Source organism: Tachyglossus aculeatus, chromosome 21 (genome assembly GCF_015852505.1).
Source record: "Tachyglossus aculeatus isolate mTacAcu1 chromosome 21, mTacAcu1.pri, whole genome shotgun sequence".
Classification (NCBI taxonomy): domain Eukaryota; kingdom Metazoa; phylum Chordata; class Mammalia; order Monotremata; family Tachyglossidae; genus Tachyglossus; species Tachyglossus aculeatus.
The window spans coordinates 16,414,721-16,427,271 of NC_052086.1; the positions used below are offsets into that span (position 1 = coordinate 16,414,721).

General features: G+C 51.1%; 1 protein-coding gene across 3 annotated transcripts in view; it reads left to right on the forward strand.

The window, feature by feature from the left end:
• Window positions 1-12,551, forward strand: part of CDIP1 (cell death inducing p53 target 1) — a 53,090-nt gene that overhangs the window by 20,801 nt on the left and 19,738 nt on the right. For 2 of the 3 annotated variants that reach the window (XR_005455327.1, XR_005455326.1), the window contains exon 1: window positions 11,989-12,065. The exons of the other annotated variant lie outside the window; for it this stretch is intronic. The gene's annotated coding sequence lies outside the window, so the exon portion shown is untranslated. Of the gene's footprint in view, window positions 1-11,988; window positions 12,066-12,551 lie in introns of those variants that run through there. 3 annotated transcript variants of the gene reach the window in all.

The window sequence follows — 12,551 nt, forward strand, 5'->3', positions numbered from 1 at the left end:
CGGCTCCTACTCCATCCTAATCCTCCTCGACCTCTCAGCTGCTTTTTAACACTGTAGACCATCCCCTTCTCCTCAACACGTTATCCAGTCTTCGCTGACTCCATCCTCTCCTGGTTCTCCTATCTCTCTGGCCGTTCATTCTCAGTCTCCTTCACGGGCTCCTCCTCCCCCTCCCAACCCCTAACTGTAAGAGATCCTCAAGTTTCAGATCTTGCTCATCTTCTATTCTCCATCTACACGGCTTCAACTATCACCTCTACATAATAATAATAATAATAATAATGGCATTTGTTAAGCGCTTACTATGTGCGGAGCACTGTTCTAAGTGCTGGGGGGGATACAAGGTGATCAGGTTGTCCCACGTGGGGCTCACAGTCTTAATCCCCATTTTACAGATGAGGTAACTGAGGCTCAGAGAAGTTAAGTGACTTGCCCAAGGTCACACAGCAGACAAGCATGGATGACACCCAAATCTATATCTCCTCCCCTGTTCTCTCTCCCTCCCTCCAGGCTCGCATCTCCTCCTGCCTTCAGGACATGTCCACGTGGATGTCCTCCCGCCATCTAAAATTCAACATGTCCAAGACAGAGCCCTTTATCTTCCCTCCCAAACCCTATCCTCTCCCTGACTTTCCCATCACTGGGGACGACACAACCATCCTTCCCGTCTCACAAGCCGCAGCCTTAGTGTCATCCTTGACTCCGCCCTCTCATCACCCCACATATCCAGTCCATCACCAATGCCTGCCGGTCTCACCTTCACAACCTCGCCAATGTCCGCCCTATCCTCTCCATCCAAACCGCTACTATATTAGTACAATCACTCATCCTATCCCGACCGGATTACTGCATCAGCATCCTTTCTGATCTCCCAACCTTCTGTCTCTCTCCTCTTCAGTCTATACTTCACTCTGCTGCCCGGATTATCTTTCTACAGAAATGTCACCGCCCACCTCAAAAATCTCCAGTGGTTGCCTATCAACCCCCATATCAAGCAAAAACTCCTCACTATTGGCTTCAAAGCTCTCCATCACCTTGCCCCTTCTTACCTCACCTCCCTTCTCTCCTTCTCCAGCCCAGCCCGCACCCTCCGCTCCTCTGCCGCTAACCTCCTCACTGTGCCTTGTTCTCACCTGTCCCGCCGTTGACCCCTGGCCTATGTCCTACCTCTGACCTGGAACATCCTCCCTCCCCAAATCCGCCAAACAGCCACAATTCCCCCTTCAAAACCGTACTGAAAGTTCACCTCCTCCAAGAGGCCTTCCCAGACTAAGGCCCCCTTTTCCTCAGCTCCCCGTCCTCCCCTTCCCCCATCGCCCCAACTCCCTCCCTTTGCTCTACCCCCCTCCCCGCCCCACAGCACTTGTGTATATGTGTACATATTTATAAACATATTTATATTATAGCCTGTTTACTTGATTTGCTGTGTATATATATGTAATTCTATTTATTCATATTGATGCCTGTTTACTTGTTTTGATGTCTGTCCCCCGCTTCTCGACTGTGAGCCTGGTGTGGGTAGGGATTGTCTCTCTCTATTGCTGAATTGTACTCTCCAAGCTGTTAGTACAGTGCTCTGCTCACTGCAAGAGCTCAATAAATACGATTGAATGAATAAGATAATCAGTCCAGACGCGGTTCCCCATTCCACACGGCTCTCACAGTTGAAAGGGGAGAGAGAGAAAGCAGGTATTTAATCTCTTGCAAATGAGGAAACTGAGGCACAGCGAAGTGAAGCGACTTGCGAAGTGGCAGAACTGAGATTAGTACCCAGGCCCTGTGATTGCCAGGCCTGTACTCTTTGTCCTAGACCACAGTTCTCCTTAACTACAGGAGCCAATGACGCTGCTGTTGCCGCCGCTGCCCTCCTGATTGCCTGGCACATGATGCCGGGCCTGCGTCCTCGCCTCGGGCAGGGGCTGATGCCACAGAGGGACCGAGTCTTCTCCCGGGGCAACAACCCCCGCTGCCCTGCGGGCCCTGGCCCAGCCAGCTCAGCTCAGTGCCAACCACCCTCTCCCCCATCTCTGCTCCCAGAGCAGCCCAGCCCCCACAGCCCTTCAGGCCCTGGTCTAGCCAGCTTAGCTTGGCACTGCCCACCCCCACCCAGCCTCCGCTCCCGAGGCAGCCCAGCCCCCTCTGCCCAGTGGGTTCTGGTCCAGCCACCCCTGCCCCCTCCCCCTCTACAAGAAGGCACCCAGTTTGAGACAGCTGAGACCGGTCGGGTGACCCAGTGCCCCGTTCCCAACTGTGCTGCCAGACCCATCCCCGTCCACCGCCGCCAGTGGTGACGTGGGCATCAGACTTGGCGTTTGACCAGGCAGAGAGCAGCCTGCTGACCCTTCTGCTTCTCTGGTGTTTCAAAATCCTGCACTCCCATGGGTGCGCACGCACGCCCGCACACACTCAGGCACACACACGGCTTAAGAGCTGGTTCTCTGGGGACGCACAACTTGGAGTCCTTCCAGAGAACAGCCCTGCCCCCTCCTCAGCTGCCCCTTCCTCCCCCTCTCCTCTCCCCCTCAGCTCTCCCGCCTTTCCCTCCCACACCCCCTCCCTCCAGGGGGATGGTGGGAAAAACTTTGCCCTTGTTAGAGATTCCTCTCGGGTATTCTTATCGTCGGCCTCAGCCAAACAAACAACTGTGGCCACGCCAGCCCAGCCCGGCCCAGCCGGCCGGGTGACATCTGCCATCTCCCCAAAGCCCTCCCACCCAGATGCACATTTGGTTCTCAGGGAAACAGATTTGCAGAAAGCCAGATAGCTGGAAAACCAAACCACACGTCATCCAACGTGGACAGCTCTTCAGGGAAAATGTCCAAAATGGAAATTCACTCCACGGAATTTCCCCCTTTCATCCCTCAGATCAGAACGGCAACCCCCAACGGAAATCTAAGGTCCGTGCCGTCGGGTGGCAGCGGGCATCCTGGGGGCATGGGCCAGGCCGGACGGGACCCACCCACTTCGGGACCCTTCCCCAGCCCTCCAGAAGCCAGCGGTTTGGGGCTAGGACCATTCAGATGGAACAGCCTGACCATTCATTCATTCATTCATTCAATCGTATTTATTGAGCGCTTACTGTGTGCAGAGCACTGTACTAAGCGCTTGGGAAGTACAAGTTGGCAACATTTAGAGATGGTCCCTACCCAACAGCAGGCTCACAGTCTAGAAGGGGGAGACAGACAACAAAACAAAACGTATTAACAAAATAAAATGAATAGTAAATATGTACAAGTAAAATAAGTAGAGTAATAAATATTTACAAACATATATACCAGGAACCCGGGCCGGGACTGACAGCCCAGAATGTTCAGCGGCCTCATGAATTTTTTATTTCATTATTTTGGGGTGCGTTGGCATGTAGGTTTTGAGGTCAAAGGGGGAAGGCGAAGCAAGACCTTGGAGGAGAGGGTGGGTAGGACAGTGGACAACACTTCTCTTAATTAGAGAAGCAGTGTGTCTCAGTGGAAAGAGCCCGGGCTTGGGAGTCAGAGGTCATGGGTTCTAATCTTGGCTCCGCCACTTGTCAGCTGGGTGACATTGGGCAAGTCACTTCACTTCCCTGTGCCTCAGTTACCTCATCTGGAAAATGGGGATTAAGACTGTGAGCCCCACGTGGGACACCCTGATTACCTTGTGACTAGCCCAGCGCTTAGAACAGTGCTTGGCCCATAGTAAGCGCTTAACAAATACCATCATTATTATTATTATAGGTGGAAGACTTTAGTGAGGGCGAAGGTGCAGAAGGGGAGGGGTGGTATATCAGGGCGGAAGGTAAGATCCACTTCCATTCTGCCCCGCCCCGGTTGGCTTCCCTGTGGCTTATTCCTTTCCCGTACCTCATCCTATTTGCCCTGAGTTAAAAAGAATGAGGGGTGTGGGTCGACCCTGGGGGCCCTGGACGCTGCTTAGACGAAGTAGCATGGCCCAGTGGATGAGCTTTTCATGTCTACGATTGGTTGCCATCCCAGTGAATTGGCATCCCTTGTCCCGGGGGCAAGGGGGTTGCAGTTTGTCCAGGTGGCATTGGACTGTGGGCCGTTTGTTACGGCCCCACAATGCAGCCTGGGCCCCAGGAGTAAAGTCTGGATTCCAGCGCCGGGCAGAAATCCAATCCGTCAATCTGTGGTTTTTATTGAGCACATGCTGAGGGCAAAGCACTGTACCAAACGCTTGGGAAAGTTAGGTGCTTACTGTGTGCCAAGCACTGTACTAAGCACTGGGGCAGATAGAAGATAGTTGTGTTGGGTGCAGTCCCTGTCCCACTTGTACATATCTGTAATTTATATTAATGTCTGTCTCCCCATCTAGACTGTAAACTCACTGTGGACAGGGACTGTGTCTGTTTATTGTTACATTGTACTCTCTGAAGTGCTTAGTACAGGGATCTGGGGGTCCTGGGCGCTGCTTAGATGAAGCAGTGTGTCCTAGTGGTTAGAACCAGGGGCCTGGGAGTTGGAAGGACTTGCGTTCTAATCCTGGCTCCACCACGTGTCTGCTGTGTGACCTTGGGCTCAATGCTCAAGCGCTCAAGAAATATGAGTGAACAAATGAATTAATAAATAAATTGAACACAGGGCTTGCAGTCTAAAGATGATGATGGTATTTGTTAAGCGCTTACCGTTAAGCGCTGGAGGGGATACAGGGTCATCAGGTTGTCCCACGTGGGGCTCACAGTCTTAATCCCCATTTTACAGTTGAGGGAACTGAGGCACTGAGAGAAGTGAAGTGACTTGCCCAAAGTCACACAGCTGACAAATGGCAGAGCCGGGATTAGAACCCGTGACCTCTGCCTCCCAAGCCCGGGCTCTTTCCACTGAGCCACACTGCTTCTCAATAGGAGAGACAGGATTTAATCCCCAATTTACAGGTGAGGAAATCGAGGCGCAGAGAAGTTAAATGACTTGCCCAGGGTCACACAGTAGACATGTGGCACAACAGGCACGTGGTGGAACTGGAATTAGAGGGTAAACCCTCTGACTTCCAAGCCTGTGCTCTTTCCACTAGGCTATCCTGCTTCTCAGCAAAAAGCACACTGATTAGCAGCAGGGAACTTACATTCTTTTTAACCCAGGCAGGTTTGATAAGGCCGTGGGAGCCTTGTGCCGCGTCCCCTCTGCCACACCAACAATTATCAGGCGTGAGTTTTCTTTTTGATGTGTTTGGCCACCAGATTTCTTCAGGCTCCTATCCAGTGAGCACTGCCCCCTCAAAGGCACCATTCTCTCCCTCCCTCGCTACCCGCCCGGGAGCTCTGAGGCACTTACAGCCGGCAAGATTGGTTGACAGTTGGCCCTGGCAGATAAAGTGGGATATTGCTTCAGAAGTCAAATGTTCCATTTCGGGGAGGGACAGTGAGCAGTTAAGGGTTTCATGGTGTAATCGTCTTTCCTTGAGCGTCTCTAGCAGTTTGACTTTCCAAAACATTTGGGCATCAGTGGCCTCTCATCATCTTTGTGAAGTAAGGGGAGGGCCGGCTCTTCAGCCGGGTGCCAGGGCGGACAGGGTGGAGTGTTGAGGGGGTGGCACGAAAGGAGACTGGAGGGAGGGAGGAGGAGAGGAAGAAGCGGGAGAAGAAAGGGAATGAAAAGAGAAGGAAGACAAAGAGAAGAGGGCATGAGCTCTCCTGCTGGTCTCCGCCACTGCTCCGAGGAGCAGCCGAGCTAACTACGGTGCTCAGCCTGGACAAACCAGCTGAGCCTGGGCCATTGGGTTGGGACAGTGGTGGCTGTGATGGGCCTTTTTTGTCGTCGTTTTTTTAATGGTATTTGTTAAGTGCTTACTATGTTCCAGGAACTGTACTAACGCTGTGAATTTGTTGTGGGCAGGGAATGTGTCTATTATTATATTGTACCGTTGTGTGGCTCAGTGGAAAGAGCCCACGTTTGGGAGTCAGAGGTCATAGGTTTGAATCCCGGCTCCACCACTTGTCAGCTGGGTGACCTTGGGCAAGCCACTTAACTTCTCTGTGCCTCAGTTACCTCATCTGGAAAATGGGGATTAAAACTGTGACCCCCACGTGGGACAATCTCATCACCTTGCATCCCCCGGCGCTTAGAACAGTGCTTTGCACATAGTAAGCGCTTAACAAATACCATCATTATTATTATTACTATTCCAAGCAGTTGGTACAGTTGGACAACAGTACCCGAGGGCTGCTGTGTGGCCTTGGGTAAGCCACTTAAGTTCTCTGTGCCTCAGTTCCCTCATCTGTAAAGTGGGGGTTAAAAGTGTGAGCCCTACGTGGGACAACCTGATTACCCTGTATCTACCCCAGTGCTTAGAACAGTGTTTGGCACGTAGTAAGCGCATAACAAATACTATAATTATTAGTATTGTTGTACTCTTCCGAGCGCTGAGTACAGTGCTCTGCACACAGTCTTCTTCAAATGCCGCCAAGTCATTGCTGACCCATAGCGACTCTGTGGACGCACCCTCTCCAGAACGTCCTGTCTTCTTTCATAAAGTCATTCTGGTAGGGGTATCCTTAGAGTTTTCATGGTAAAGACATGGAAACGGTTTACCCTTCTTGCCTTTTTCCACGCAGTAAAAACTTGAGTCTCTGCCGTTGTCATTAAACATCCACCTCTGACTCTTTCTTGTGCCGCTGCTGCCCAGCACAGGTGAGTCGATTTGGCCTGAGGCCTCCGGCTTAGACCTTTCCATTGTGGGCAGCCCTATATGGCATAGCTCAAGTGCTCAATCAATACGATGGATAGCTGGATCGATTGATTAGTTTACAGACTAGAGGACGAGTTTACAAAAGTCCCGAGTTCATTCAGTCGTATTTATTGAGCGCTTACTGTGTGCAGAGCGCTGTACTAAGCTCTTGGAGGGGGGAAGAAGAGGTGTCCAGGTTCAGGAAGGAGTATATCCCAAGGGACGCCAACCCCAAGGAGGGAAAGATTGGGGTTTCAGGGTTGAGGTGTCCCAGGAAAGAATAATCATAATTACAGTATTTGCTAAGCTCTTACTATGTGCCAGGCACTAGTAAGAGCTTAACAAATACTGTAATTATTATTATTATTATGTGCCAGGCACTGCCTCTCCCCCTCGTCCCCATCTCCATCCCCCCCATCTTACCTCCTTCCCTTCCCCACAGCACCTGTATATATGTATATATGTTTGTACATATTTATTGCTCTATTTATTTATTTATTTATTTTGCTTGTACATATCTATTCTATTTATTTTATTTTGTTAGTATGTTTGGTTTTGTTCTCTGTCTCCCCCTTTTAGACTGTGAGCCCACTGTTGGGTAGGGACTGTATATGTTGCCAATTTGTACTTCCCAAGCGCTTAGTACAGTGCTCTGCACATAGTAAGCACTCAATAAATACGATTGATGATGATGATGATTTTGCTTGTACATATCTATTCTATTTATTTTATTTTGTTAGTATGTTTGGTTTTGTTCTCTGTCTCCCCCTTTTAGACTGTGAGCCCACTGTTGGGTAGGGACTGTCTCTATATGTTGCCAATTTGTACTTCCCAAGCGCTTAGTACAGTGCTCTGCACATAGTAAGCGCTCAATAAATACGATTGATTGATAATAATAATGAAGACTTTGCGGAGCCTCCTGTTTTCTCTCTCCTCGTGCCTCTTTCTTCTTCCATCTCCCTCCCTTATCATTTTCTTCCGGAGCCTTCCGCCTTTAGAACCAAGCCCCAGAAACAGGTTATTTTTGTAAATAATGTGGAGGCTTTTGGTTTCCTCTCATCCATGCTGTTCCCTCCAATCTGAAGGACCAGATGGAGAGACAGAACGGCAGGCGAGAGGCTGGGACGGGGGGAGGTGGGCCGCTGGTGGGGGCAGCGGCTGGGGCGGGGAAGGGGGCGGGAGGGGAGGGAGAGTAATTCTGTGGGGTTGGCGGGCATGTCTCTTGGTTTGGGGTGAGCAGAAAGTGACTGGGGGCCTCCAGCTCCCCAGGGCGGGGGGCTCATCCTGAGCAGAGCAAGGGTCTGTAAACTCATTGTGGGCAGAGAACGCGTCTGTTTATTGTACTGTACTCTCCCAAGTGCCTAGTACAGTGCTCTGAACACGGTAAATGCCCAATAAATACGACTGAATAATAATAATAATAATAATAATAATGGCATTTATTAAGCACCCACTACATGCAAAGCACTGTTCTAAGCGCTGGGGAGGTTACAAGGTGATCAGGTTGTCCCACGGGGGGATCACAGTCTTAATCCCCAATTTACCGATGAGGTAACTGAGGCCCAGAGAAGTGAAGTGACTTGCCCAAAGTCACACAGCTGACAATTGGCGGAGCCGGGATTAGAACCCATGACCTCTTCAAGCGCTTAGTACAGTGCCCTGCACACAGTAAGCGCTCAATAAATACGATTGATTGATTGACCTCTGACTCCAAAGCCCGGGCTCTTTCCACTGAGCCACACTGCTTCTCTAATGAATGAATTCTCTAATGATTGAATGAATGGATATGGGAGGAGAGGCTACAGTAGAGGGTTTTTTTTTTTTCCCAATGGTATTTAAGCACTTACTATGTGCCAGGCACTGTAGTATGTGCTAGGTAGATACAAAGTTGGACACAGTCCCTGTCCCACATAGCACTCACAGTCTTAGTCCCCCTTTTACAGATGAGGGGACCGAGACCCAGAGAAGTGAAGTGGCTTGCCCAGGGTCACACAGCAGACAAGTAGCAGAGCCAGGATTAGAACCCAGGACTTTCCAATTCCCAGGCCCGGGCTCTGGAAACAGTGGGGCTCCAGGAGGAGGGTCTTTCTGGGGAAGGGGCTAGAGAGTGTCGCTGGAGCCGGGCTATGTTCTGGTATAGGACTGCCTTGGGGGTACGAGGTGGGTTTATGTAGCGGAGCCCACCCTTCCTTTTCATATCAGACAGACAGTTACTTCCCCCCACCTTCAAAGCCTTACTGAAGGCACATCTCCTCCAAGAGGCCTTCCCTAAGCTCCCCCTTTCCTCATCTCATTCATTCATTCATTCATGCGTATTTATTGAGCTCTTACTGTGTGCAGAGCCCTGTACTAAGCGCTTGGGAACTACAAGTTGGCAACATATAGAGACGGTCCCTACCCAACAGCGGGCTCACAGTGTAGAAGACTCACACTCCCTTCCATGTCACCCTGACTTGCTTCCTTTATTCATCATCAGGCAGAAACTCCTCACCCTGGGCTTCAAGGCTGTCCATCCCCTGGCCCCCTCCTACCTCACCTCCCTTCTCTCCTTCTCCAGCCCAGCCCGCACCCTCCGCTCCTCTGCCACTCACCTCCTCACCGTGCCTCATTCTCGCCTGTCCCGCCGTCGACCCCCGGCCCACGTCCTCCCCCGGGCCTGGAATGCCCTCCCTCTGCCCATCCGCCAAGCTAGCTCTCTTCCTCCCTTCAAGGCCCTGCTGAGAGCTCACCTCCTCCAGGAGGCCTTCCCACACTGAGCCCCTTCCTTCCTCTCCCCCTCGTCCCCCTCTCCATCCCCCATCTTACCTCCTTCCCTTCCCCACAGCACCTGTATATATGTATATATGTTTGTACATATTTATTACTCTATTTATTTTACTTGTACTTATCTATTCTGTTTATTTTATTTTGTTAGTGTGTTTGGTTTTGTTCTCTGTCTCCCCCTTTTAGACTATGAGCCCACTGTTGGGTAAGGACTGTCTCTATATGTTGCCAACTTGTACTTCCCAAGCGCTTAGTACAGTGCTCTGCACACAGTAAGCGCTCAATAAATACGATTGATTGATTGATTGATCCCCCAGCCCCACAGCACTTCTGTACCTATCTCCAGTTTTATTTCTTTTTACCAACGTCTGTCCTCTCTAACTGTAGACTGTGAGCTCACTGTGGGCAGGGAATGTATCTATTATATTCTATTGTACTCTCCCAAGTACGTAGTACAGGGCTCTGCACACAGCAAGCGCCTCAACAGATACAACTGGCTGACGGCCGTTTGCCCCTCCGTCCGCGGTCGCTCCCAGTTTGGGAGAGAGAGGATGGCTGGGAAGACTGGGCCGGCTGGACCCCTTCTAGACTGTGAGCCCGCTGTTGGGTAGGGACCGTCTCTATATGTTGCCGACTTGGACTTCCCAAGCGCTTAGTCCAGTGCTGTGCACACAATGAGCACTCAATAAATACAATTGAATGAATGAATGGATGGATAATCAGCAGGCCAACCCCTCCAGCAGCTCATCCCTTCGTTCATTCCTTCAGTTGTATTTATTGCGTGGCTCAGTGGAAATTAATTAATTAATATTGGTATTTGTAAAGCGCTTACTATGTGCAAAGCGCTGTTCTAAGCGCTGGGGAGGTTACAAGGTGATCAGGTTCTCCCACGGTGGGGGCTTACAGTTTTAATCCCCATTTTACAGATGAGGGAACTGAGGCCCAGAGAAGGTAAGTGACTTGCCCGAAGTCACACAGCTGACAGTTGGCAGAGCTGGGATTTGAACCTTTGACCTCTGACTCCAAAGCCCATGCTCTTTCCACTGAGGCGGGCTTTGGAGTCAGAGGTCATGGGTTCAAATCCCGGCTCCGCCACTTGTCAGCTGTGTGACCTTGGGCAAGTCACTTCACTTCTCTGGGCCTCAGTTCCCTCATCTGGAAAATGGGGGTGAAGACTGCGAGCCCCACGTGGGACAATCTGATTATCTTGTATCTACCCCAGCGCTTAGAACAGTGCTTGGCACATAGTAAGCGCTTAACAAATACCAACATTATTATTATTATATTCTAGGCTGTGAGCCCACTGTTGGGTAGGGACTGTCTCTATGTTGCCAACTTGTAGTTCCCAAGTGCTTAGTACAGTGCTCTGCACACAGTAAGTGCTCAATAAATACGATTGATTGATTGATTATCACTTGGGAGAGTACAATATAAGCTCCTAGAAGAACTAGCTCTGGGCAGGGGACTGAGGGGCACGGGGATGTGGGAAGGCTCTACATTCCATATCCGCTCCATCACAATCCCACCCTCCTGCCATTCCAGATCAGGTGGCTGGCAACCGGGGGGCCCGTGCATCCTATGCCCACCCACTGGCCCTGCTAGACACAGGTGTCATGCCCAGGGCAGCCCTGGGCCAAGAAGGGCAGTTTGGGGTTGGAGGGTAGGGGCCGGGCCGAAGTTTTGGGGAGCACAAGGGCACAGAGCCTAGGAAGATAACAATAATAATAATAATAATAATGATGGCATTTGTTAAGCGCTTACTATGTGCAGAGCACTGTTCTAAGCGCTTCCAGAGGCACATCCCTGGATCCGCAGGTCCGTTCCAAGAGAGCCCTGCGAGCCCCAAAGGAGGTGCGTCCCCGGGGATGGAAAAGAGTGACTTCTGTTCTTCTCCCTCCACTCTCTGCCTCCTTCGTTTCCTGCGCATCTTCCCTCTCTCCCTTCCTCCCCAGCCAGACCAGCTGCAGCTGAGCAGCGTGGCTCAGTGGAAAGAGCCCGGGCTTTGGAGTCAGAGGTCGTGGGTTCAAATCCCGGCCCCGCCAACTGTCAGCTGTGTGACTTTGGGCAAGTCACTTCTCAGGGCCTCAGTTCCCTCATCTGTAAAATGGGGATTAAGATTGTGAGCCCCACGTGGGACAACTTGATCGCTTTGTAGCCCTTCAGCAGCTTAGAACAGTGCTTTGCACATAGTAAGTGCTTAACAAATACCATTATTATTATTATTATTATTATTAATATTATTTTGTGCATGCTCTCTCCTCCTCCTCCTCTCACTCTTGACCCAGACACGAATGGGGGCTCTCGCCCCAGAGAGGTAGCAGAGCCCCATCCCTGGCCCGCAGCCCTCTGCGCCGGCTCCTCTCGGCCTGGCAGGGGAGAGTGACGGGGATGGAGTTGGTCGGGGTCGTCCTGCTGCCCCCTGATTGGCATCTTCCAGGACCGTTGGAGGTGCCCGGTTCTTGCAGAAATAAATTGTCCTTGCAGCCCCCAGGTTCCTGCCTAGAGGCGAGGGTCCTGTGCCAAGCCCATTGCTCCTCCCTCCCTCCTTCCCCTTCTTTTGAGGAATCCCGGTTGGGTTTGGCATCTGCTGGCCCATACTGATCACCTATGACATGTGAGAAGCTGTGGGAGATGCAGATCAGGTAGGGATTTTAACTTCTACGTTGAAACTTTGAGACCAATTCATTCAATCGTATTTATTGAGCGCTTACCGTGTGCAGAGCACTTAAGCTAAGCGCTTAATAATGATGGCATTCGTTAAGCGCTTACTATGTGCAAAGCACTGTTCTCAGCGCTGGGGGGGGATTCAAGGTGATCAGGTTGTCCCAAGTGGGACTCACAGTCGTAATCCCCATTTTACAGATGAGGGAACTGAGGCTCAGAGAAGTGAAGTGACTTGCCCAAATTCACACAGCAGACCTGTGGCAGAACTGGGATTCGAACCCAAGACCTCTGACTCCCAAGCCCGGGCTCTTTCCACTGAGCCACGCTGCTCTTGTGGATCTGTGTCACCTATTTAGAAGTCATTTCTGACTAGTTCACTTCTGCCTCTGGACCCTTTTCTCCGTCCATATTGGCAGGCTGCCCGAGGTGTCCTCCCTTCCGCTTTCAGGTGAAAATCTTTCCGT